General features: G+C 39.8%; 1 protein-coding gene and 1 pseudogene across 6 annotated transcripts in view; both read left to right on the forward strand.

Annotated features, from left to right (window-relative positions):
* KIF2A (kinesin family member 2A) overlaps positions 1-25,397 on the forward strand; it is an 82,397-nt gene that overhangs the window by 5,365 nt on the left and 51,635 nt on the right.
* Positions 547-24,846, forward strand: LOC144341346 (CREB-regulated transcription coactivator 2 pseudogene; annotated as a pseudogene).

The following is a 25,397-nucleotide window of genomic DNA, read 5'->3' on the forward strand; positions in this document are numbered from 1 at the left end:
GCCAGGAACCTGACATGCTCAGCATAGAAATCAGACTATCAAGAACTATGACAGTAAAGGAGGAATTCTCTGTTATTTTGGAACCATATACCGCTTTTTACAGCCCAGTCAAGATGTAGGAAATTGCTTCTTACTTGAGAGAAAGGCACCAGTGAGCAGTGTTACAGAGCTTGATTAGAATGATCCCTGGTAAGAAGTGATATGTTACTACAAGTTCATAAAACCTAAAATTGTGGGAGGAGAATATTCTTGTTTCTTAGTTAAGTGTTGGTGTAAACAGTTCCTTGTAACATCTGAAATCAAGAGGCAATTGACAATTTCTGAGGACCCATCAGGAATTTTGGGGTTCAGGACAGGCAAAGAAAATCTTCAGAAAAGATTTTAAATGGCCGAATTCTTTATATGCTTTGCCACATTTTTCTTCTGCTGGTTCATCTTTACACGTCATTATATAGGCTTCTGGAGAATAGAGTGTGTAAATTTAAGTAATAAAGATGAGCCATGTAGCAATACAGTTGTTCTTTCGGTACAATTATGTGATTGATTATGCGGGTGAGATGGAATAGGGGAATTTGTGACCTAATAGTTCCCTTTTGCCTGAGGACTAGGACGATAATGTTTCTGTATACGTATTTGTTAGGGCTTAATAGTTTTCCAAGTGCTTCAAGACATGTTAACTAATTGGATCCTCACAGGAACTCTATGAGGTAAGCAGGATAGGAAGATGGCAGATTATCGGTTTATAGGTGAAGAATCTGAGGTTGGATTATTTGCCAAGATCACATGGCTGATAAGGGGCATATCCTGGGCCAAAGCCTAAATCCCTTCACTCCCAGCTCTCTTAAGTGCTGCAGACAAATGTTAGCTGATTATGGTGTGAAGTTGTATACTTCAGTAACTTTTTTGAGACATACAAACCCCTGTAGTAAAATTCTTTCCACTACTATGAAAGAAGCGCAAAAAACTTAAAATAGTCACTTACTTATTGCTTCCAAAAGTACCACAGAAAGCCAGGAATCTATATTCATCGCCTAGCCACTTGATTCTTATGACAAAGATTTGAAACTCTGAGGAAAGGCTGTGTGTCAACTTGTTTTATGTGTCATGATTGCTAAAATACTAGAGAAAATAGCAAAGAGCCAGTTAAATCTTGTGTGCTCAAATGAGACAAGGGGCAAGAGTGTGGAAAATCCAGAACAAGATTCCTTGAGAGATCATCTAGACTCCATTCTTTCTAGTCATAAGTATAGTTGTGATTAATATGACATTAATCTTTTGCAAAGTTTGATTCTTGGATTCAGCCATCTCCTTTAATTTTAACACCTCTGTTTTGTAACCTAAAATAATTTTAAGGTGTTTGTTTGTTTTGAGATTATGATTCTTAAGCTTAAGAACAGACACAATTTTTAAACCTTGGATAAAACTAATTTTTATTCTTCTGGTTCAGTTGTAGAACAAATACAGGTTAAGTTGTCTTCCAGTTTTTAGCTAAAGTAATATGAATGATATTATAGTGCTAAGTGAAAATAGACATTAGAATTTCACCATATTAAACTATCCCCCAAGAGTAATATGAGTGAGGGAAGTGTTCCTTTTAAAAGTCATGTTTCTAGGTTGAGCATCGTAGTTCGTGCCTGTAATCCCAGCACTTTGGGAGGCCAAAACAGGAGAATTGCTTGAGCCCATGAGTTTGAGGATCTCGTTACCCACTACGATAAAACATGAAATTCACTGGATCATTCACTAGGGTGTGTGATATTTGGAGTATAGACCTTAAGTGATTATGGCATATCAAAATAATGTGGTCTTATATTTCTTTTCTTTTCCTTTTTTTTTTTTTTTTTTTTGCAGATTTCATTGAATACACTTCTATTAACATCCTGCTATGTATCAGGCATTTTGATAAGTGTTGGAGATACAAAAACAGAATAAAGCAAAAATAGTTCCTGCCCTCACAAACAAGTAAATAAGTGATTCATCTATAGTGTGATTAGTATCGATAGAAGTTTGCCATTTTGTGTGTACATTATTACTACTTTCCTTTTAAAGATTAGGCTTTTTAGTTAGACTCCTGAAGTTATGGACCTTTTAGATGGAAAATACATGTCATATATGCCATCTCTCCTCTATGACCAATATCCATGATCCCTCCTAGCATGCTTTCCTGATGAATTTAGCCTCAGAGTTTTTTTTGTTGTTATGTTTTTTGTTTTGTTCTGTTTTGTTTTTTGAGAGGGAGTTGTGCTCTTGTTGCCTAGGCTGGAGTGCAGTGGCATGACCTCGGCTCACTGCAACCTCTCCCTCCTGGGTTCAAGCGATTTCTCCTGCCTCAGCCTCCTAAGTAGCTGAGATTATAGGCGTGCACCAACATGCCCAGCTAATTTTTTTGTATTTTTAGTAGAGATGGGGGTTTCACCACGTTGGCTAGGCTAGTCTCGAACTCCTGACCTCATGATCCACCCACCTCAGCCTCCCAAAGTGCTGGGATTACAGGCTTGAACCACTGCGCCCAGCCAGTCTCAGAGTTCTTAATACAGCATTATCAGCCCTGATAGCCGCAGTCAGCCAATTGAAATTGACATTGTCATTATTAGCCTATTTTCTATCTTCTAGTACCTATTTGAGTATAAGTTTATAACTTTTAAATTGTTTTGGTATCAAGAGGAATTTTTTTTAGGGGGTTTTGCTCTGTCACCCAGGCTGGAGTGCGTGGCATGATCATAGCTCACTGCAGCCTCCAACTCCTGGACTCAAACAGTCCTCTCACTTAACTTCCCAAGTGGCTAGGACTACAGGTATGCACAACCGTGCATAGCTAATTTTTGTATTGTTTGTAGAGACGGGGTCTTGCTATGTTGACTAGGCTGGTCTTGAACTCCTGGCCTCAAGCAATGCTCCCTCCTTGGACTCCCAAAGTACTGGGATTACAGATGTGAGCCACCATACCTGACCAAACTTATTCAATTTTAAGTTTTTGGCAGACCAGCACCTGACAGCAGGTTTCTCTCTAGAAATCCTGGGTTGGGGTACTTGTAAATAGAGACTGGCTTGGTGTGGTGTCTCGTGCCTGTGATCCCAGCACTTTGGGAGGCCTAGGCGGGAGGATTGCTTGAAGCCAGGAGTTGGAGACCAGCCTGGGCAACATGATGAGGCCCTATTTCTACAAAAAATAAAATTAGCCAGGCCTGGTAGCGTGTGACTGTAGTCCCAGCTACTCAGGAGGACGAGGTGGGGCTATGAGTGAGCTGTGATCATGCCACTGCACTCCAATCTGGGTGACAGAACAAGTCACTGTCTCAAAACAAACAAACAAACAAACAAACAGAGACCAAGGAAGCAGAGCATGAAAATAGCAGTAGATCCAGCTACTGGTGGTTATGTGTCATTTGGATATAACCTCCTTATGTATTATGGCCAAGGAACTGTAAGAATCAGGTTCCTGCCTGGGCTATGTTTTATTTACTTTTGAAGACTTTTTCTCGAGGTTTTTGTAGGTTTTGGCATTAATTTTGACCAAATTTTACCTACAGGAAAGACAGGATCAGCAGGAAACAAACTTGTGATAAAATTTGCTGAGTGTCTATACTGTGCTAAGAATGAACTTTTTTTTTTTTTTTTAGGATGGAGTCTTACTCTCTCACCCAGGCTGGAGTGCAGTGGCATGATCTTGGCTCACTGCAACCTCTACCTCCTGGGTTCAAGTGATTCTCCTGGCTCAGCCTCCCGAGTAGCTGAGATTACAGGCGTGTGCCACCATCCCCAGCTAATGTTTGTATTTTTAGTAGAGACAGGGTTTCACCATGTTGGCCAGGCTGGTCTCAAACTCCTAACCTCAAGTGATCCGCCTGCCTCAGACTCCCAAAGTGCTGGGATTATAGGTGTGAGCCAGTACACCCGGCCTGATGCCTGCGTTTTGACCACAACCTATCACGAGGTCGTGTGTGGAATTTTCCACTGTGGTGTCATGTTGGTGCTCAAAAAGTTTCAGATTTTGGAGCATTTTGGGTTAAAGAATGCTCAGCCTGTTCATAACTCTGGCTGTTCAGTAGATCACCTGTGGGGCTGTGGAAAAAAACAGACCAAAAAAAAAGGCAACCCACCACAGCCAATATCTGGTTCCTTTACCTAGAGAGTCTCTCTAGTATGTAGTCTAGGTATCAGTATTTTACTGTAAGGCACCTCACATACTGGTGAAGCTTAACTTGTCACACATTCGTGATTCCAGGGTATAGCCAGTGTTGTGATCCATTATTTTAGTAAAAGTGGTATCTCCTAACAGAGTGTCTGACAAGACTTCGTGGAGAATGAAGTTTAAATGGTAAGAGGAAGATGACCAGTAGGTTGCCCTGAGGGGAAGGAGGCATTCTAGCCATGTAGGACAGCATGGAGGAAGTCCCTGACTGGAAACAGAACTGTCCGGTGAAGGGCGTTTAAAACAGGCAGAGGGCAGGATGATGAGGAAGATATGGAAGGAGGGATAATCTGGGACACCCTATTAAAGACCTGGAAACAGAGGTAAGGTAAGGATCTTGGAATTAATTTCTAGGACACTTGGAAACTACTATAGGACTTAATCTCCTAAGAGCAGTAATAGGAGTTAGTGATTAGTGATAGATTAGAGGGAGAGTAGTACTGAAAATGAGAGGTAGCATGGATAAGATTTCATCACTCTAGGAGGGTGAGCAATGATTAAGGAACAAATGATATGCAGAACACACTGCAAGAAGAATTGATGTTATTTTGCAGTATATCACTTGTGCTGAATAAAGGCAGATGAGTTGAAAGGAAAGGACTTACTTAACATTTGGAAAGTCTGAGTATAGGTTTTAAATCTCTTCAGTTTTATTTCATCAAGCTAACCCTATTCAAGAATACGGTGTAGAGGACTGTAGAGCCTATCAAGGTAATATCAAGGAGAGCATCCAACTCAGGCTGCATATAGTTTTTGCCACTAATATCCTAAAAGTAAGTGAGTTTAAGGTATAAATCACTTCCATTGCATGTTTACCTGCAGTGGGAATTTGCTTAAGCTATAACTGAGTACTTTGCCTTCTTAATACTGAGCTATATAGTGTGTTAGCCAGGACCCTCTCAGAATTCTTGGAACGGAATGAGAAGGAAAAGCAGTACACACATAATATGGCATCAGCTCTTTAAGGATTGAAGTGTTTTGTTTCTTGAAATGCAGCTGCTCTTTTTCACTTTTTCTTTGCTCTTACTTTTGGCCTGTTTTTTCTGTCCTGGCATTTGCCTTCTCTTTTTCATCCTTAGGATTCTAAGTGCCATTTCAGTATTCAGACTCTCTAAACTGCAGTTTGCAATTTAGGACTTGCAAAAAGAGGTAAGCAAAGGGATAAATAAGCACAGCACAGAGGCAGTGAAATTAGTCTGTATGATACTATAAAGGTGGATACATGTCGCGATACATATGCCAAAATTCATAGAAGGTACAATACCAAGAGTCAACCCTGATGTAAACTAGGGACTTTGGGTGATAATGGTGTGTCAAGATAGGTTCATTGATTGTAATGAGTGTACCTGGTGCAGGGCATTGATAGTGGGGAGGCTGTGTATATGTGGGGTTAAGGATTATATGGGAAATCTCTATACCTTCCACTCAATTTTGCTGTGAACCTAAAAAAGGTTGGGGAGGAGAGGATGCAAACTTCAGGTGTTAAAAGTTAAACCACTCTTGAAATAATGGACCAATTAAAGACAAAAAAAATATAATTTATGAATGAGGATTAGTTATATAGGTATACAATTAAGATAAAATTTTGCCATTCATTTTTGTCATGCATAGTCTATTGGCCAATGTAAGAAGAACAATTTTTTAATGAGCTATAGTATAGTAAAAAGGATTCACGTGTATGGCAACTTTAGCCACCCATCCCATTTTTTTTTTTTATTTGAGTCATAGTTTCACTCTTGTTACCCAGGCTGGAGTGCAATGGTGCAATCTCGGCTCACCGCAACCTCTGCCTCCCGGGTTCAAGTAATTCTCCTGCCTCAGCCTCCCGAGTAGCTGGGATTATAGGCATGTGCCACCGTGCCCAGTTAATTTTGTATTTTTAGTAGAGACGGGGTTTCTCCATGTTGGTCATGCTAGTTTCGAACTCCCGACCTCAGGTCATCCACCTGTCTTGGCCTCCCAAAGTGCTGGGATTATAGGCTTGAGCCACAGCGCCCGGCCACCTATAAGATTTTTAAGAAATGAGAACAAATTAGAGGCCCTAATTAGTGAGGTACGTCTTAGAATTTAACCATAGGAAGCTCTTTGATTAAATACTACTGTTGGTCAAAACTTGCTTATATTGTTATAATGAGGAAGTTGACTTGTCCAAGGTCATACATAAAATAAGTAGCAAATCTGAGATTAGAACATAGATTGTCTGCTCCCAAAATCCTCTATATACTAATTCATTGTAGACCGTAATTCATTTTTGTGCACTATTAATGTTCCAGCCATTGGAAGTCAAATAATTAATTTCATAATGCTTTTCTTTTCCTTTCTAGGGTATACTTTTTTATTAATCAGGAGTTTTTATTAATCCAACTAGTATTTGCTGTATGGCCATCATGTGTCCCTTCATCTGATTTCTTTGAAGAATTAGTTGAAAGACTTTTCCCTAGAAGAAGTTAGTTTGTCAGCTACAACAAAATGATAAGTAGCTACTGCACTCAATACAAATGCTCTGTGGCTCTGTAATTTGACAAAGACATTCTAGTTTTCTGCAGTCTCTTTTGCTACTGCCTGTGTTTAAACTCTCTTGCTCACAAGACTTTAGACAATTTAAACAGGAACAAATGCCATTGTAAGGATGCTTCAAATTAGATGAGCAACAATATTGTCAGGAAAAATGGTAACAATTAGATTATAGCACCTTGCTAACGTGCTGACATAATAGATTGATTTGGGGGCCTGTCCAAATGATTATTATTATTATTTGTGTGTGTGTGTGTGTGTGTGGAGATGGAGTCTTTGTCGCCAGGCTGGAGTGCAGTGGCGCAATCTCAGCTCACTGCAACCTCCAACTCCCTGGTTCAAGCGATTCTCCTGCCTTAGCCTCCTCAATAGCTGGGATTACAGGCACGTGCCACCACGCCCAGTTAATTTTTCTATTTTTAGTAGAGATGGGGTTTCACCATGTTGAATGGGATGGTCTCAATCTCCTGACCTCGTGATCCGCCTCCCTTGGCCTCCCAAGGTGCTGGGATTACAGGTGTGAGCCACTGCGTCCAGCCATAAATTTATTTTTGTAAGCCCATTGTTCGAAATTGTTTTGGGATTATATGTGGGTTGTGTATTTTTTAAATTATAGCTGATACTGAGAGTTGACTATAACTTGGCTCTAAGTATATGGTAAATGCTTTTTTTATATGCTCTTTGGTTGCAGTTTTATTAAGAGTAATAACATTGCTTTTAACTTTACATGCTCTTTTGGGTTTCTATTAAGAACAATTCCTTAATTAAAAATAAGTAGAGCTTCTTTTCCTTCTGTTCCTCAGATTTTTCCTTTTTAATCTTTACAGGTGCTTCTTCCCCATTCTCTTTAAGTGTTCTTCAGGGCTTGATCCTACCCTTGCAGTACTTCTCACATAGTATTCTCTTTCTGGGTAAACCAAATGCTTCTTTTTAGCCCATGTTGGCTATAGACATGTACTGTTTGTATATGTTATGGATTACTGCATATCTCCACTTGGATATCTCATAAGCACTCAGATTCAGCATGTCCAAAATTGAACCCATCGCCCCCTCCTCAAGTCTACTTCAGTATTTCTCATTCACTCTATTGCTCCAATCAGAAACTTGGTTGTCTTCCTTGACTCCTTATTCTTTCTCCTTATTCTCCTTATTCCCCTATATTCTTTCTCCTTATTCTCCTATAAGAACTCCTGTTCTTATTCTTTCAATAAGAACAGCCTATTATCAGATCTCTTAATTTAATGACTCAAGTAACTCTTCCTGCATTTTTTCTGTACCTACCACTATAACTTTTGGTCATGCTAGCATTATGTCTTGCCTGTGCTGTTGCAACAAATTCCTAATAGGCCTCTTCACCTAGGAGAGTAATTTGGTTAATAACAACAACAACAACAACAAAACCCAAAACAATAATTTGGTTAGTTACTGTTTCAGAGTAACCTTTCAGGCATGTAAGTTTGACCCTCTGATCACCTGCTGAAAACTTTGAAAGCGTTCTCTACTTCTGTTGCCCTTTGTATGAAACCCAAGTCTAACATGGCTTATTCTGGTGGACCCTGAACAAACTAACCTGCCTCTTCAGTCTCATTCTTGCTGCTTATTTGAGGCACACTATACTCCAGACAAGCTGAACTTCCTTGGAACACTCCACTTCTAACTAACCTAGCTAACTGCTGTATCTCCTTTTGATTCCTAGCCTAAGATGGGTCCCCTGCTTTATGAGTGGAGAGTCTCCTCTCTTTACTCTGTCAAAACACTCATTGTATTATATTATATGTTTGTGTCTGGTCAGATCAAGTTCCTTTATATTCCCCATTGCCTAAGACATGTACTTTGCACACTTTATAAATTATCTATGTACTGAACCAGTGACTAAATGAACTTCCAGCTGCTCTTTCACTGCTCTGTCTATTCAAGTTTTGACATTCTAAAAAATTGACTTGTGTGGTTTCATCCTTCAGGCATCAAGAATATGACATGACAAGGTGTGTGTCACTGTTTTTAATGTATGCTTGTAGTTTTCTCTTTAATAACCTGTTTTGAATAGCAGTATATTCCTATGGCTAATTAAGTTCCAAAAGGATATATATATGTATGTATGTGTATATCTATTAGTCTCCATCCTACCCTACCCCACAGCTAGCTACCCAGTTCTTCTCCAAGAGACAAAAATATTACTAGCTTCTTATATTTGTAGAGAATTACTTCTTTTTCATTTTTCAGGAAAATCTGTGCTTATGTATCTCTGTCTACATGTAGTATAAATATGTGTAAATATATACTTTTTCCTACAGATGTTATATTGTATGTACTGGAATGTAATTTACTTTCACTTAATAATAATGATACATTGGAGAACCTTTGAGTAGATACATAATAGTCTCATTCTTTCTTGTACTACATTTCATTAGTGAGTAAATATACCACAATTTATTTAACCAGTCTTTTACTGATGACATTTACATTTGTGCCTAATCTGTAGCTGCTACACAGCCAGTACTGTAGTATTTAATAGTCTTAAACTTTTGACATTTTATACATACATGAATATATCTGTAGGGGAAAATTCTAGAAGTAGAAGCTCTGGGTCAGATAATTGTGTGTGTGTGATTTTGATAGATCTTGTTGACTCGTCTTCCATAGATATGAATTTACCTTACTATCTGCAAAAATGCCTGTTTCCTCATACTCTTGTCCGCACAGTGTACATTACACTTTTGAAATATGCTGGCTTGGATTGTGAAGTTCAGGCTGTGCCTATAGAATTTTTTTTTTTTAAGTGACCCTGTAAAGGATAACCTGCTTAATTTATGAAGTGTTTATGAGGTCCAGACATATAATAGAAAACATCTAAGTTCTGATGTTTATCTATCATAGCCAATATAGAAAAATAAAAGATGTATCATATATTATGTCTATGAGAATAAAGTAATTTAGTTAAAATTTTTTGAGAAATAAGTATTATAGTTTTACTTACTAAAACTATAACCTGAATTTATTTACTAAAACTAAAACCTAAAGAGTCCTTTAAGGTGTACAATTAAGTGATTTTTTTTTAGTATGTTCATGAAGTTGTACAATTATTATCACTGTCCAATTTCAGAGCATTTTTATGACAAACCCTAAAAGAAACTCATACCCATTAGCAGTCACTCTGCATTCCCCTCTCATTCCAGCCTTTGGTATCTGCCACTAATCAACTTTTTATCTTTGTAGATTTGTTTGTTTTGGACATTGAGTATAAACGAAACTGTACAATACATAGCCTTTAGTGTATAGCATCTTTCACTTAGCATAATCCATACTCAAGTTTACCAGTATAGTAACTCGTTTTCAGTACTTTTTTAATAGTTGAATAATATTTCATTTCATTTATCCATTAATCGATAGACATTTGGGTTTCCCATTTTTTGGCCATTATAAATACCATTCATATACAAGTTTTTGTGTGGACATAAAATAACTGAAAATTGTTTTCAGTTTTTGTAGGTTATACCTAGAAGTGGAATTGCTGGATCATATGGTAACTCTATACTTAAATTTTTGAGGAACTGCCATATTATTTTCCAAAGTGGCTATATTATTTTGCATTCCCACTAGTAATATTTGAGGGTTCCAATTTTCCACATCCTGGCCAAAACTTGTTATTTTCAATCTTTTTTATGGTGGGTATGAAGTGGGTCCTGGTGGGTTGTCCTGGTGGGTATGAAGTGGCATTTTGTTGTGATTTTCATTTGCATTTCCCTAATGATTAATGATGTTGAACATCTTTCCATGTGTTCATTTACCATTTGTTTTTTGTTTTGTTTTGTTTTTCTGTTTTTAAAGGATAGAGACTTATTCTGCCGCCCAGTCTGGAGTGCAATGGTACGATGTCAGTTCACTGCAACCTCTGCCTCCTGGGCTCAACTGATCCTCTCACCTCAGACTCCCAAGTACCTGGGACTACAGGTGCACACCACATCTGGCTAATTTTTATGTTTTTTGTAGAGCCAGGTTTCACCACGTTTCCTAGGCTGGTCTCATACTTGGCTCAAGTGATCTGCCCACCTTGGCCTCTCAAAGTTCTGGGATTACAGACTTGAGCCACCATGCCCAGCCATTTGTATGTCTTTTTTGGAGAAAGATCTGTTCAAATCCTTTGTTCGCTTTATAATTTGGTATGTTTTCTCTTTTTTTTGAGACGGTGTCTCACTCTGTCACCCAGGCTGGAATGCAGTGGCATGATCATGGCTCATTGCAGCCTTACCTCCCAAGACCAAGTGATTCTCCCACTTCAGTGCCTGAGTAGCTAGGACCACAGGCACAAGCCACCTTGCCTGGCTAATTTTTTTTAGAGGGGATTGGGGTGGTGGAGAGACAAGGTCTCACTATGTTACCCAGGCTGGTCAAACTCGTGGGCTCAAGTGATCCTCTCGTCTCAGCCTCTCAAAAGTGCTGGGATGACAGATATGATCCACTGTACCCAGTCAATATTAATCTTTTTATTGTTGAGGTATAAAAGTTCTGGATACTACTGCCTTATCTAATATGCTTTACAGATATTTTTTCTCATTCTGATGGTTTTTTCCCTTTCTTGATAATATCCTTTGAAACACAAAAATTTTAATTTTGATTAAATCCAGTTATCTATTTTTCTTTTGTTACGTCTAAGAAACCATTGTCTAATCCAAGATGAGACCTACTACTTATGTAGGCCTTTCCATAGGCTATATTAATGTTTAAACTTAAATGTTTATGTTCTTCCTTCATCTTAACACTTGTTCTTGACCTTTTAACATAGAAAACAAATTAATTAAGCATTTGTCAGCAAATAACGCTGCAAGTGTTTGGTAAAGGATGAATAAGGCCTTGAAATGCCTTGCAACTCTAGTCTTGAAGTCATCTCTTTGTTACCAGAGTTGAAGGGTGGGAGAAGGTTGCCTTTTATCTGTGTGCCTATACACATATGTGCATATATGGTATAATTTATCAGTATTTACAGAGACCATAGTAAGCACAGCACAAAACCAGGCGTTAAGAGATGCATGGGAAATAGAGTTTAAATGGTAAATATGGTAAAGATTGTTTTATGGTTTTGGGTTTTTTTTTTTAATGATCATTTTTTAATGTTACTTTAAAATAGATGAGTGGAATGTGATTCAGTTTAGTAAAACAACAACAACAAATCAGCTTTATTAAAACATCTTAGAAAGCTGGGCGCGATGGCTCACACCTGTAATCCCAGCACTTTGGGAGGCCGAGGCGGACAGATCACATGAGGTTGGGAGTTGAAGACCAGCCTGACCAACATGGAGAAACCTCATCTCTACTAAAAATACAAAATTAGCCAGGCGTGGTGGCACATGCCTGTAATCCCAGCTACTCAGCAGGCTGAGGCAGGAGAATCGCTTGAACCTGGGAGGCGGAGGTTGCGGTGAGCCAGGATCATGCTATTGCACTCCAGCCTGGGCAACAAGAGCGAAACTCCATCTCAAAAAAAAAAAAAAAAAAAAAAATCTGAGACAGATGGAAAAATAAATATATTAGAAAAGGTTTTTAAAAGGGAGAATGTTAAAAACACATAAAATTATAGCTTTATACATTCTGAAGTAAATACTGATGAGTTGATATGATAGCTAGAATTTGTTTCAAAATAACCCAGTTGTGGGGATAGAAATAGCTGTAGGATTGACCATATGTTGAAAATTAGTGAAGCTGAATGTAGGGGGTTATCATCTATTGTGTAAGTTTGCTATTTTTCATAATACTTTAAATTTTTTTGCTGGGTACAGTGGCTCATGTCTGTAATCCCATCACTTTGGGAGGTCAAAATGGGTGGATCACCTGAGCCCAGGAGTTTACGAGCAGCCTGGGCAACATGGCAAAACCTTGTCTCTACAAAAAAATACCTTGCAAAAATTAGCCGAGCATGGTGGTATGTACCTGTGGTCCCAGCCACTGATGGCTGAGGTGGGAGGATCCCTTGAGGCCCAGAGGTTGAGGCTGCAGTGAGCTGTGTTCGTGCAACTGCACTCCAGTCTGGGTAACAGAGGGAGACCCTGTCTCAATAAAATAAAATAAATTAATTAAAAAATTGTAATGAAAATTCTTCTTCAGAATGCCTCTGCATAAAATCCCATTTACAGTAGCCACATAAAGAATAAAATACCCAGGAATACAGCTAAGCAAGGACGATAAAGAGAGCCGTACAATGAGAATCACAAAACATTGGTGAAATAAATCAGGGATGATACAAACAGAAAAACATTCCATGATCATGGATGGGAAATCAGTGTTGTTAAAATGGCCATACTGCCCAAAGCAATTTACAGATTCAGTGCTATTTCTATCAAACTACCAATGACATTCTTCACAGAATTAGAAAAATATATTCTAAAATTCATATGAACCAAAAAAGAACCTAATAGCCAAAACAATCCTAAGCAAAAATAACAAAGCCAGAGGTATCGTACTACCCCATTTCAAGCTGTACTGCAAAGTTGCAGTAACCGAAACAGCGCGGTACTGATACAAAAACAGACACATAGACCAGTGGAACAAGATCGGGAACCTAGAAATAAAGCCACACACCTACAACCATCTGATCTTCAGCAAAAACAAGCAATGGGGAAAGGACTCCTTATTTAGTAAACGATGCTGGGGAGACTGGGTAACCACATGCAGAAGATTGAAACTGGACCCCTTCCTTTCACCATGCATAAAAATTAACTCAAAATGGATTAAAGACTTAAATGTAACACCTCAAACTGTAGAACCCCTGGAGGAAAACCTGGCAAGTACCATTCTGGGCATTGGCCTTATCAAAGAAATGTATGACCAAGTCCCCAAAACAATTACAACAAAAATAAAAAAAATGACAAATAGGAGCTAATTAAAGAGCTTCTGCACAACAAAAGAAACTGAGTAAACAGACAGCCTACAGAATGGGAGAAAATATTCACATACTATGCATATGACAAAGGTCTCATTTCCAGAATTTATAAGAAACAATTCAAGCAAAAAGCAAACAGTCCCATTAAAAAATGGGCAAAAGGACACACTTGCTTTCTTAAGTCGCCTGCTTATTCCTCTTCCAAGTTGTGCTTTCTTTCTTTCCTTTCCTTTCCTTACTGTTGTAAAGCTTTTCTTTTCCTTTTTCTTTTCTTTTTTTTTTTTTTTTTTTTTTGAGACAGAGTCTCTCTCTGTCACCCAGGCTTGAGGCAATGGCGTGATCTCGGCTCACTGCAACCTCCACCTCCTGGGTTCAAGTGGTTCTCCTGCCTCAGCTTCCCGAGTAGCTGGGATTATAGGCACCCGCCACTATGCCTGGCTAATTTTTGTATTTGTAGTAGAGATGGAGTTTCACCATGTTGGCCAGGCTGGTCTCGAACTCCTGACCTCAGGTGATCCACCTGCCTTGGCCTCCGAAAGTGCTGGGATTATAGGCATGAACCACCATGCCCAACTGTAAAGCTTTTAAATAAACTTTCATTCCTGCTCTGAAAGAAAAAAAAATGGGTAAAGGACGTGAACAGATACTTCTCAAAAGAAGACAGACGTGGCCAACAAGTATATGAAAAAATACTCAACATCACTAATCATTGGAGAAATGTAAGTAAAAACTGCAACAAGACACCATCTTGCACCAGTCAAAATGGCTATTATTAAAAAGTCAAAAAAATAACAGATGTTGGCCAGGTTGCAGAGAAAAAGGAACACTCACATACTATTGGTGGAAATGTAAATTAGTTCAGCCACTGTGGAAAGCAGTGTGGAGATTTCTCAAATAACTTAAAACCATTCAACCCAACAATCCCACTACTGGGTATATACACAATGGAAAATAAATTGTTACTACAGAAAATACACCTGTACTCGTATGTTCATTGCAGTACAGTTTATAATAGCAAAGACATGTAATCAACCTGGATGTCCATCAACAGTGAACTAGTTAAGCTGGAGCTAAATATTGGATAAATACCAGACAAAGATGGCAACAATAGACCCTGGGATTACTAGAGGAGGGAGGGTGGGAAGGTTGAAAAACTAGCTATTGGGTACTCTGCTCACTACCTGGGTGATGGGATCATTTGTATACCAAACCTCGATGACATGCAGTTTAACCCGTGTAATAAACCTGCATATGAACCCCAAACCTTAAATAAAAGTTAAAAAAAAAATGCCTCTACAGACCAAATATTTCTCTTGGTTTCTGATCTACTTTTAGATACTATCACATGTATTTCCTGCCACTATCTTAAACTTACCAAAAACGGAATCCATTGCCTTTATCCCCATATTTCTGTGTTTGTATTCTGTCTGTTGGTTAGCGGAGACACCGTATATCTGGTTTCTCAAATAGAAATCTTTTTTTTTTTTTTTCCAGACGGAGTCTCGCTCTGTTGCCCAGGCTGGAGTGCAGTAGCGCTATCTCGGCTCACTGGAAGCTCTGCCTCCTGGGTTCATGCCATTCTCCTGCCTCAGCCTCCCAAGTAGCTGGGACTACAGGTGCCTGCCACCGCACCTGGCTAATTTTTTGTATTTTTAGTAGAGACAGTGTTTCACTGTGTTAGCCAGGATGGTCTTGATCTCCTGACCTCATGATCCACCCACCTCAGCCTCCCAAAGTGCTGGGATCAAATAGAAATCTTACTGATATTGCCAACTTTCCTCATTCCTTGAGGATGTTTGCTCCTGGCTCACGCACACTCTCAGCAAAATGGCCTTGCTTGTCATTTCACCACCAAGAAATATAAGCAACCAGAAAAGAACTATAAGTCAGCCACATCTACCCAAGTACTAGCATCTGTGCCTATGACTGCCTTTCTTACTTGGCTATGGACACATTTTTTCTGTTCCTCTTTTAGGCCCCTTTCCTCCACTCGTATGCTGGATCTTATCTCTTTTCACCTGCCCAGTCACAACTTCAGTGGTCTCTCTGTGCTGCATCAACAGTTATTTTCTTCACTGAATCATTTCTATCAATATGGGAATGCTGTTATTTCTCCCATCAAAAAAAAATCCTCTTAGGCTGGGTGTGGTGGCTCACACCTATAATCCCAGCACTTTGGGAGGCTGAGGTAGGCAGATCGCTCGAGGCCAGGAGTTTGAGACCAGCCTGGGCAACATGGCGAAACTCTTTCTCTACAAAAAATATCAAAGGTAAGCAGGGCATGGTAGCACATGCCCATGATCCTACCTACTCAGGAGGCTGAGGTAGGAGGATTCCTTGAGCCAGGGAGGCGGAGATGGCAGTGAGTTGAGATCCAACCACTGCCTCAAAGAAAAAACAAAAACCTCTTGACTACTCTCACTTTTAGGCATTGCTCCTATTTTACTTGATCTGTTAGCAGCATTTGACACAGTTAATTCACTCCCTTTTGTTTGAAATACCTTCACTTAGCTTCTGTGACTACTCTTCTGATTTTTCTTCTTTTTCTCTGGTAACTTCTTGATCTCCTTTGCTGGTATCTCATTTCCCTGACCTCTGTACAGAACTTCAAAGATCATAACTTCTACTCTCATTCTCTTAGTGGTCGCATCCACTTTGATTGTCTTAAAAAATACTGTCTATATTGGTGTTTTGCAAACCTTTTTTCCATTATTGCTCTGCCTGAGAAGCCTTTTGACTACTTTATTGCCTAATCACCCCTTCGCAGTGAAATTTCTCTACATCTATTTATGGGTTGTGGCCCTTCGAAGGGCCATAAACCATTTAAGATCTGCCCTTCCAAAGAGCCAGTTTTTACCACCTTGGGGATATCACCCCCACTGAGAATGCATGATTTGAATTGACAATCCCCAAGCTTTTTTCTTCAGCTTTGACCATCTCCAGTCTATTAGACAGCCTACTTCATATCTCCACTGGACAGATATCTTAAACTTCACATGTACGAAACCAAACTCATAATCTGACTTTAGCCTTTTTTGCCACACGGAGCTTCAATGATCTCATTCTTCTTTATGTATCTTTAGTTCTGGCAGCACTGAATTTGAAATAGACATTTTACCCTAGTGGTAAAAGGGCTTAGAAGAGTGATCATTTATTCCCCTAACCAAAATTCGCCAGGCTTTGAAAGTAGAAATTTCCGTGACTCAGGGCCACTATCATCATAGGCTTCCCATAAGTAGAGTGGAGCAGCAGTTGAGATGACAGAGTGGGGGAATAGTAACATTGCACTGACAGTTGAAAAACATTCCACAAGATCCCTGTCTCGTTAGGATGTATGCATAAGAGACGATGATATGTATATGTAGCTGTGAAAAGTTCACAGAATAGCACAGCTATATTGGTATGGAATTCCCTTTTGGGTAAATAAAAATTTAAGCCAGGGCACAATTAGATAGCATCGCTCAGTGTATTCAGGAGAACACCTGGGAAAGAGTTCTTCAGAATTTTGAACTATTGGCAACATGTTGCTTCAACAACACCACTGTAAAAGTCTTTGGTATTCTAAATAGGAAATCTTTTATTCTTTAACACATGAGTAAAGATACATTTAGTATAGTCTGTTACCGAAAGGAATGTAGATATGAAGAACAACCTTTTAATTGAGACTTACAGATTTTGAGATTTAGTTAACTTTTTTTTAACATTGTTACTATTTCAGCTAGAATCATAATCATATTACATTGTGATTTTAGAATTTTGGTTTTTTTGTTCTCTTTACAAGTGGTTTTGGATGGTGTTTTAACCCTGCCTTTCCCCAGCCCCAAATATGCTGAATAACATCAGGAAACTACAGTGATTTAATACTTTTTTTTTTTTTGAAACGGAGTTTTGCTCTTGTTGCCCAGGCTGGAGTGCAATGGCCTGATCTCAGCTCACTGCAACCTCTGCCTCCAGGGTTCAAGCGATTCTCCTGCCTCAGCCTCCCTAGTAGCTGGGATTACAGGCATGTACCACCACGCCTGTCTAATTTTGTATTTTTAGTAGAGACGGGGTTTCTCCATTTTGGTCAGGCTGATGTCAAACTCCCGATCTCAGGTGATCCGCCCACCTCAGCCTCCTAAAGTGCTGTGATTACAGGCGTGAGCCACCGTGCCCGGCCTGATTTAATACTTTTTGATGCTATCATAGCTCTTTTATGACATTTTTCTTATTCTTATGCAAATTCTGAATGAAACTTTTCTAAAAAGCTGCACAATGGGCCCTTCTAAATAATAATGCTACCTTAATTGTTAGTGTGCAGCTCAACAGATCCGAAGTTTCCCCATCACCCCATAGGAACTGAGCACTATTGAGTTTTTACATCCCTTTTCAAAACAATAGTTGAGGTAAGAATTTGAAAATTCATAGTTTGTTTTCAATATGAATAAAATTTGTCCCATTTTTAAGTTGTATTTTCTTAATGAAAATCTTAGCTATATCATTTTCTTTTTCCTCTCCTTGTGTCAGACTTTCAGGTTTGTGTTTAATGTCTAAGAAAAGAAATACTAAAACTTTCGGTTTAGTTAAAAAACTAACATCTTAAGAGTGATAAAGCAAACAAAAAAATCTCTATGTTTGGAGAAGTCACATTCCCCAGAGATTTACTAAACAGCAACAGCACTGTTACCAGTGTCAGCTGAGACATTATTTATGTCCTTCTCTAATGGCTTCTTGTTCCACTAAAGCTATTGAAGAAGGTGTAATGCTACATAGTCCTCATGAAGGATTCTTTTCCTCACTGCTTAGATTAGCTAACACAACCTGAATATCAGAGTTTGAGACTTTGACTTCTGCTGGATCTGCTGCTGATCTGCTGTGTGACCTCCAACAAATCAAATTTCTTTCTGTCCTCATTTATTGGTCAGTGGCACCTAGGAATAAATTGACATTTACTGTTAGATTATAAATAATAACTGCTTTGAGGTAGTTGGCAAAACCAAGATACAATGTGTGACTATTAGTGTAGTTAACATTACTATGAATATTACTGTGTAGTTAACTTCCACTTTCTAAATAATGCTTTTTTGTAGCATCCTTGTCATTTTAGTCTATTTTAAAGCAACATTTGACAATCTTTGTTTTCCCAACTTTTCTCCATTTTGCGGTTATGATAAGATTATAATATAAATGTATTAAAGAGGGGAATTATTTTCATGTTCTTAAAGGAGCATCCTTTTAGAATTCTTTTAATAAGCTGAAGAAAGGAATTGTATCTGTTTTAAAAGACCAATGTTAAACCTCTTTAGACAATGAAAGCTTATTAACATGTTTTTCTATGATTTAACTTGGAAAGATGGCAGTACAATTTTTGAATTTGCATTCTACAGTGGTAATTGTTTTAATAACTAAATATACAATTGATTGGAACCACTATTTTATGTATCTAATTATCATTTAAGAAAAATGGGGCCGGGCACAGTGCAGTGGCTCATGCCTGTAGACCCAGCACTTTGGGAGGCCGAGGTGAGCAGATCACTTGAGCCCAGGAGTTTGAGACCAGCCTGGGCAACATGGCAAAAACCGGCCTGTACAAAAAGTATAAAAATTAGCCGGGTGTGGTGGCAGGCACCTCTGGTTCCAGCTACTCGGAAGGCTGAGTGGGGAGGATCACTTGAGCCCGGGAGGCAGAGGTTTCAGTGAACTAAGGTTGCACCATTGAATTCTAGCCTAGGCAAGAGTGAGATCCTGTCTCAAAAAAGAAAGAAAGATGGAAAACCTGTTATTTAAGAAAGGTTTTAATCAATCACCTGATATGAAGTGGCAAAGGTTTTACCGTCAGTGTGTTCTAAGATAATTTATCTGGTGCGGAATGACTTGGAAGAAAGTATTTCCTTCAAGTGTCTGTTTACCAACCACTTTGAATAAGCTTATTTATTGTACTCTTCTTCTGGAAACAACATTGTTCTGCCAGACACTTGGTCTGAATGTGTGATTTTACAATTCAGAGTAATATTTCTTTGTTCTTCTGAGAATGGATATTTATGCATGTTTTCCTCTTAGTTGCTGCTTGAGAGGTACAGGAGATAATTAGTTTTATTAGCATATTTTTAAAAGTCTATTAAAAATGCTTTTAAATTATTTGGTGGTATTCTGATTGAAAATGGAAGGGGTTGCTAGAGGTTTTATCAAGAATAGATACACTATATATTTTAATTTATTGGCATGTAAACTAGATTTTCCTATTAATTTTCTTTTTTTTTTTTTTTTTTTTTTTTTTTGAGACAGAGTCTCGCTCTGTCACCCAGGCTGGAGTGCAGTGGCCGGATCTCAGCTCACTGCAAGCTCCGCCTCCCGGGTTCACGCCATTCTCCTGCCTCAGCCTCCCGAGTAGCTGGGACTACAGGCGCCTGCCACCTCGCCCGGCTAAGTTTTTGTATTTTTAGTAGAGACGGGGTTTCACTGTGTTACCCAGGATGGTCTCGATCTCCTGACCTCGTGATCCGCCCGTCTCGGCCTCCCAAAGTGCTGGGATTACAGGCTTGAGCCACCGCGCCCGGCCTAATTTTCTTTACATGGCTGTATTCATGTGACTCACCAGTGACTACTTTTTAAAAATATGTGTAAAAATTTTTAAATTATATTTTTTGTAGTAATATTTTATAAAGCATTGATTTGTTATATTTTAAATTTATCATACTTTAAACAAAACAGATTTAAACAACTTCAAAGGGTTTGGAAATAGCCATTATAAACAATCTTATAACTGAAGTTTTATTTTTGCTAATAATTTAAGTTGTTGTTCTTATACATATTTAGGTTTTGAAATTTTTATAAAGGTCTAGGCAGGGCGTGGTGGCTCATGCCTGTAATCCCAGCACTTTGGGAGGCCAAGGCAGGCAGATCACCTGGGGTCGGGAGTTCGAGACCAGCCTGACCAACATGGAGAAACCACATCTCTACTAAAATTACAAAAGTAGCTATGCGTAGTGGCGCATGCCTGTAATCCCAGCACTTTGGGAGGCCAAGGCAGGCGGATCACCTGAGGTTGGGAGTTCGAGACCAGCCTGACCAACATAGAGAAACCACATCTCTACTAAAATTACAAACGTAGCTATGCGTGGTGGCGCATGCCTGTAATCCCAGCTCCTTGGGAGACTGAAGCAGGAGAATCGCTTGAACCGGGGAGGCAGAGGCTGCGGTGAGCTGAGATCACGCCATTGCACTCCAGCCTGGGCAGCAAGAGCAAGACTGTCTAAAAAAAAAAAAATTCTTTTTATGGGATTGCAGGCATGGTGGCATATGCCTGTAATCCCAGCTACTTGAGAGGCTGAGGCAGGATAATTGCTTGTTGAACTTGGGAGGCAGAGGTTCTGGTGAGTTGAGATCGTCCACTGTACACCAGCCTAGGTGACAGAGCGAGACTCCGTCTCAAGAAAAAAAAACAAAATTGTAAAGGTCTTAATATCTTAAAAGTATGAAGAGAAATTTTCATAGAAACATCTAAAGGGGAACTGATAAAAATAATGTTCACTTTGGGGGAAGACTTGGCATATATATAGTCATATATCACAATCCTATGATTAGGGTAGTTAGAAATAGAAAAAAAAAATAGAGTTTGTAATCCTAAGTATGTCAGAAACAACTGCAACCTTTTAAAAAACTGCTTGGATCTGAAAAGAATTGATTGTTGCTTTTTTGTATTTTTCCTAACGTTCTACTACTATATCCTCTTAATAAAATACATATTTTTGTTAGATTTTTAATATTCTGACTTTTAAATACTTGTAATGAAATTTTATTAGTATTCTTGGCTGACTTATTTTGGCTCTTGTCTCCTCCATTTGCAACCAAATTATACTTTATATGCTAGACAAGGTTTATGCCAGCCTAATTGGTTGCTGGCATTTCTTAGCCTCACAGCTGCTGTGAACTCAGCTGTGAACTAGAAAACATATAATAGGATCCTGTATTCAGAGACCAAAAGGCAATTGTCAACATGTAAAACTTGTTTTTGACAGCTCAATGAATATATGAGCTTTTATGACAAATAGCACTAATACCAGATCTTAAGTAACTATCTTAAAGATTAGAAAGTCTTGAAATATGAATTCCATGTGTTTATTTTTATTCACTGAAGCAAAGATGGCTTAAATTTGCATGTATGTTCCGTTCAGTCATTTGTGGCTTTTTTCTTTTTAAAAATCATGTGTCTTGATATTTACCAACAGATAATAAAAAGTTGAGATCTGAACTTTTTCCTTTAATTTCACCCTAACAAAAAGTTGAGCCTTAAATGAGGTAAAAAATATTTCTTAAAATGAGCTAAACATAAAATGGCTTTGATTAAAGATTATATTTCAAAATATTTATTATGTTTCATTTGGCAGATTTTATTTTTATAAATTTTTGACATCTAAGTTTGGGGTGAACATTACTTTTATATTAAGTTGAACCATATGAGATTGTCATTTTTTTAGGTCAAATGGTTGAATGTAGACTAAATGGGAAAAAATGGCAGTCTTATCAACATGAACTCCCTAACCACATTCAGAAATGTAACTAACCACTATTAATTACCTTTGTATAAGTAAAATATCATCATGTGTGATCAATAAACAATGAGATTAACAGATCAGGTTTATATATAGTAAAATCTTTTCTTCCATTATAATTGCTTTTTGCCCATTCCCACTGTTTTCTTCAGCATTTTCTTAAATATTTAGATACTCAGCAATAAACAAAACAAAGGCTAAACAAATATATGAGAGGCTATAGAAATACATTGAGGACAAGCAAACTGTGTTAGTAAATGGCTTGTACTGAATATGATAAAAGCATCATCCTGTACCTACATTTTGTATCACTTTGATAACTTGGCATGATTTTTTATGTCTACTGTGATTCTAACAGTCTATCGATTATATTTGGAATGTAGCTCCAAACTTTTCTTACACACTCTTTTATTTAAAATGCCAATTGAGTTTTGTCATATACAAATATAAATCTTTCCTTACATAAATATTGGCCAGAAAAATCTTGCATTGTGAGAAAAGTACATTTTAGGAGGTTTTGGTATTAAAAACCAAGAGGTGTTCTATTGGTAAAATAATGATTGGGGAGCTATTCTGAAGGGTTTGCCTGTACTTTCCAAAACTCTTCGTGAGGCTGAGGCGGCAGTGGCTTCAGCTGGAGTAGGATGCTGGGAGGTGTTGAGGGAGGAACAGTGGCTTGTACTGTGAGGGTGTCAGGAAGGAACAGGGGAGGAAGATGGTGACATCGGGGGCAGGGGCAAATGAGCCTTGTTCAGCCACAGCCTTGGCTTTCAATCTGTGCAAGTTTAGTGAGATCATGCTGCAAGAAGCAGTGTCAGGCTGAGGACGCAGTGGACCTCGAGGAGATGATAATGGACATCGGCTCCACCCAGTTACACACCCAAAAACTGCAACTGCCATAAGCAAGGAGCTCCTGGTATGGTGGTTCTCTGCCAGTACCCTACCACACTGACAGCTCTCCCTATAGTCCTGCCTACTTATCTCCTCCCCAAGTGTCCAGCTGGTTAAGGACTATCCCCTGGGACAATTTCCCTGCAGAGAAGGGGTACCTGTTTTGCCCAGCATCTGCATTTAACAGGACAAGCTCTGCCTCTGCCCTTCACACAAGTGTGATGAACCCCAGTTCCCAGGATACTTATTCAGGCCCCACATCTCCCAGCATCCTGCCCACCCAACATTTCTGGGTGGTAAAATGGACTCCAGAGTACCTGCTATTGAAGAGAAGTTCTCCTAGGTGACAAGCATTTGCTGAAGCCATGGGATACTTAGAAGCTGTCATCACCTTCCTCCTGACCCTGGTCTTAATGAAGTCCCTGGAATTAATATCTTTCCATCTCCTGGCCAGCTTGTCAATGTGCCTGTCCTCCCACCTGCCACGAATACTGGATATGGGAGGAGGTCCCTACCTGACCTCACCAGTTTGCACTTTCCGCCAGCACTGCCCACCCCCCTGGACCCTGAGGAGACAGCCTACCTTAGTCTGAATAGGGGCAACAGTACCTCCAATTTGACTCACATCATGACTCACCTGGGCATTAGTGAGGGCCTGGGCCTGGTCTTGGTCTTGGGCCCAGGTCATGATGCACCAGGACTTTGTTGACCCCTTAGCCACCCATCCCTGCGGTCCTCCCTAAGCAATCCCGATCTCCAGGCTTCCCTAAGCAGTCTTCAGATCCATCTTCAGGGCTCCCACAGCCACCCATCACTACCTCCCTCCTCCTTGGCCCACCATGCCCTGCCCACTACCTTCCTGGGCCACCCCTCACTAAGTACCCCTGGCCCTCCCCCTCCTCTTCCCCCTCTTCATCCTCCTCTTCCTCCCCCTTTTCCTCCCCCTCCCCCTCTTCCTCTTCCTCCTCTTCCTCTCATCCTCCACTTTACTCTTCATCTGCCCCTAACTTACTCAACCTCTACTCCTGGGCTTCCCCCCAACCACTGCCTTGTACCCCTCAGCTCCCTCAGTTTGCCCGCAGGTCCAGCTGATGCCAGAAGGTCCCAACAGCAGCGGCCTAAACAGTTTTTGCCAATGTCACCCACCCTGTCTTCCATCACTCAGGGTGTCCCCCTGGAGACCAGTAATCTGCACATCCAGCCACATACCCCAAAGTCTCTGCAGCAGCCAGACCTGCCCTCTCAGGCCTGCTCAGTGCAGGTGGGCAGCCCCTGGGCAGGCAATTGGATTATGGAATACTACCCACCTCGGCCCCCTGGGGTTGGGCAAGTCTTCACTGGCCAATGAGTGACTTCAGCCTGGGGAACTGGAGCAGTTCAGCATGGAGAGCCATAAACCAGCCTGGTGATGGATCCCTCTGGCTTTTCCAAAGGGCCTGGATTTTTAGAAGGTGAGGGGCCCATGGCCGGCCCTCAGGATCCCCACACCCTCAACCACCAGAACTTGACCCCCCACTGCTGCTGCTGTGGCTCAAGTCTTAACATCATCCTCATAGGAGACTCCTCCCCAGGTTTCTCTAAGGAGATTGCAGCAACCCTGGCTGCTATGTCTGGCTTTGAGGTGTCAGTAGCAGGTTGGAGTTGGGGCTAGGGCTAGAAGATGAGCCGTGCATGGAGCTACTGGGCCTGGAGTGACCCAGACATGCTGAGTGACCCAGTGCCCTGCTACCCGATCCTGCTCTGGAGTATTCATCACCATCCCTCTTCTTGGCCCTGTCCCCCATTACTGTCCGTTTCCTCTCTTACCCCAGCTAGTGAAGACTCCACTCTGCCCCCCAGATCCTCTCTGTAGCATAAACGAAGGATCCCAAGAATGAGAAAAAGCACAGAGTTTGTCCAGGTGGCCCTTGAATTCTGTACACGGGTGGGCCTGGAGGAGCTCAAAGGAGGGCCACAAGCGCTTGCAACTTTGAACCAATTGCCTGGAGGTCAAAGCCTGTTGGAAAGCTGGGGATATAGAGGGGAACCTGGGAGGCAGGGCTTGTCCGGATTCCTAGGGGTGAGCATTGCCAGCCCCTTCTCATCACCCTTTCCCTCTCAATGGAGGAGAGTGCCATAGTGGGTATTATTTTTAATTAAATATATTTTAATAAAAAATCAAAAAAATTCTTTGCAAGTGTTTTGTTTTACTTCTAACATGACATTTTCTATACTAATTTATCTTTACAACTAGATTGAATTAAAATGGAAAACTTTTAAATGTGTCTCTGGATTTTAAGTTTTAAAAAGCCATAGAGTTTTTGAAACTATAAATTATCTTTTATATGGTAGTACTGATTTTATGTAACAATGTAAACTTAGAATTTTCAAATCTGACCTCATTTTCTATGAATAT

The sequence above is a fragment of the Macaca mulatta genome, chromosome 6 (genome assembly GCF_049350105.2).
Source record: "Macaca mulatta isolate MMU2019108-1 chromosome 6, T2T-MMU8v2.0, whole genome shotgun sequence".
NCBI lineage: Eukaryota > Metazoa > Chordata > Mammalia > Primates > Cercopithecidae > Macaca > Macaca mulatta.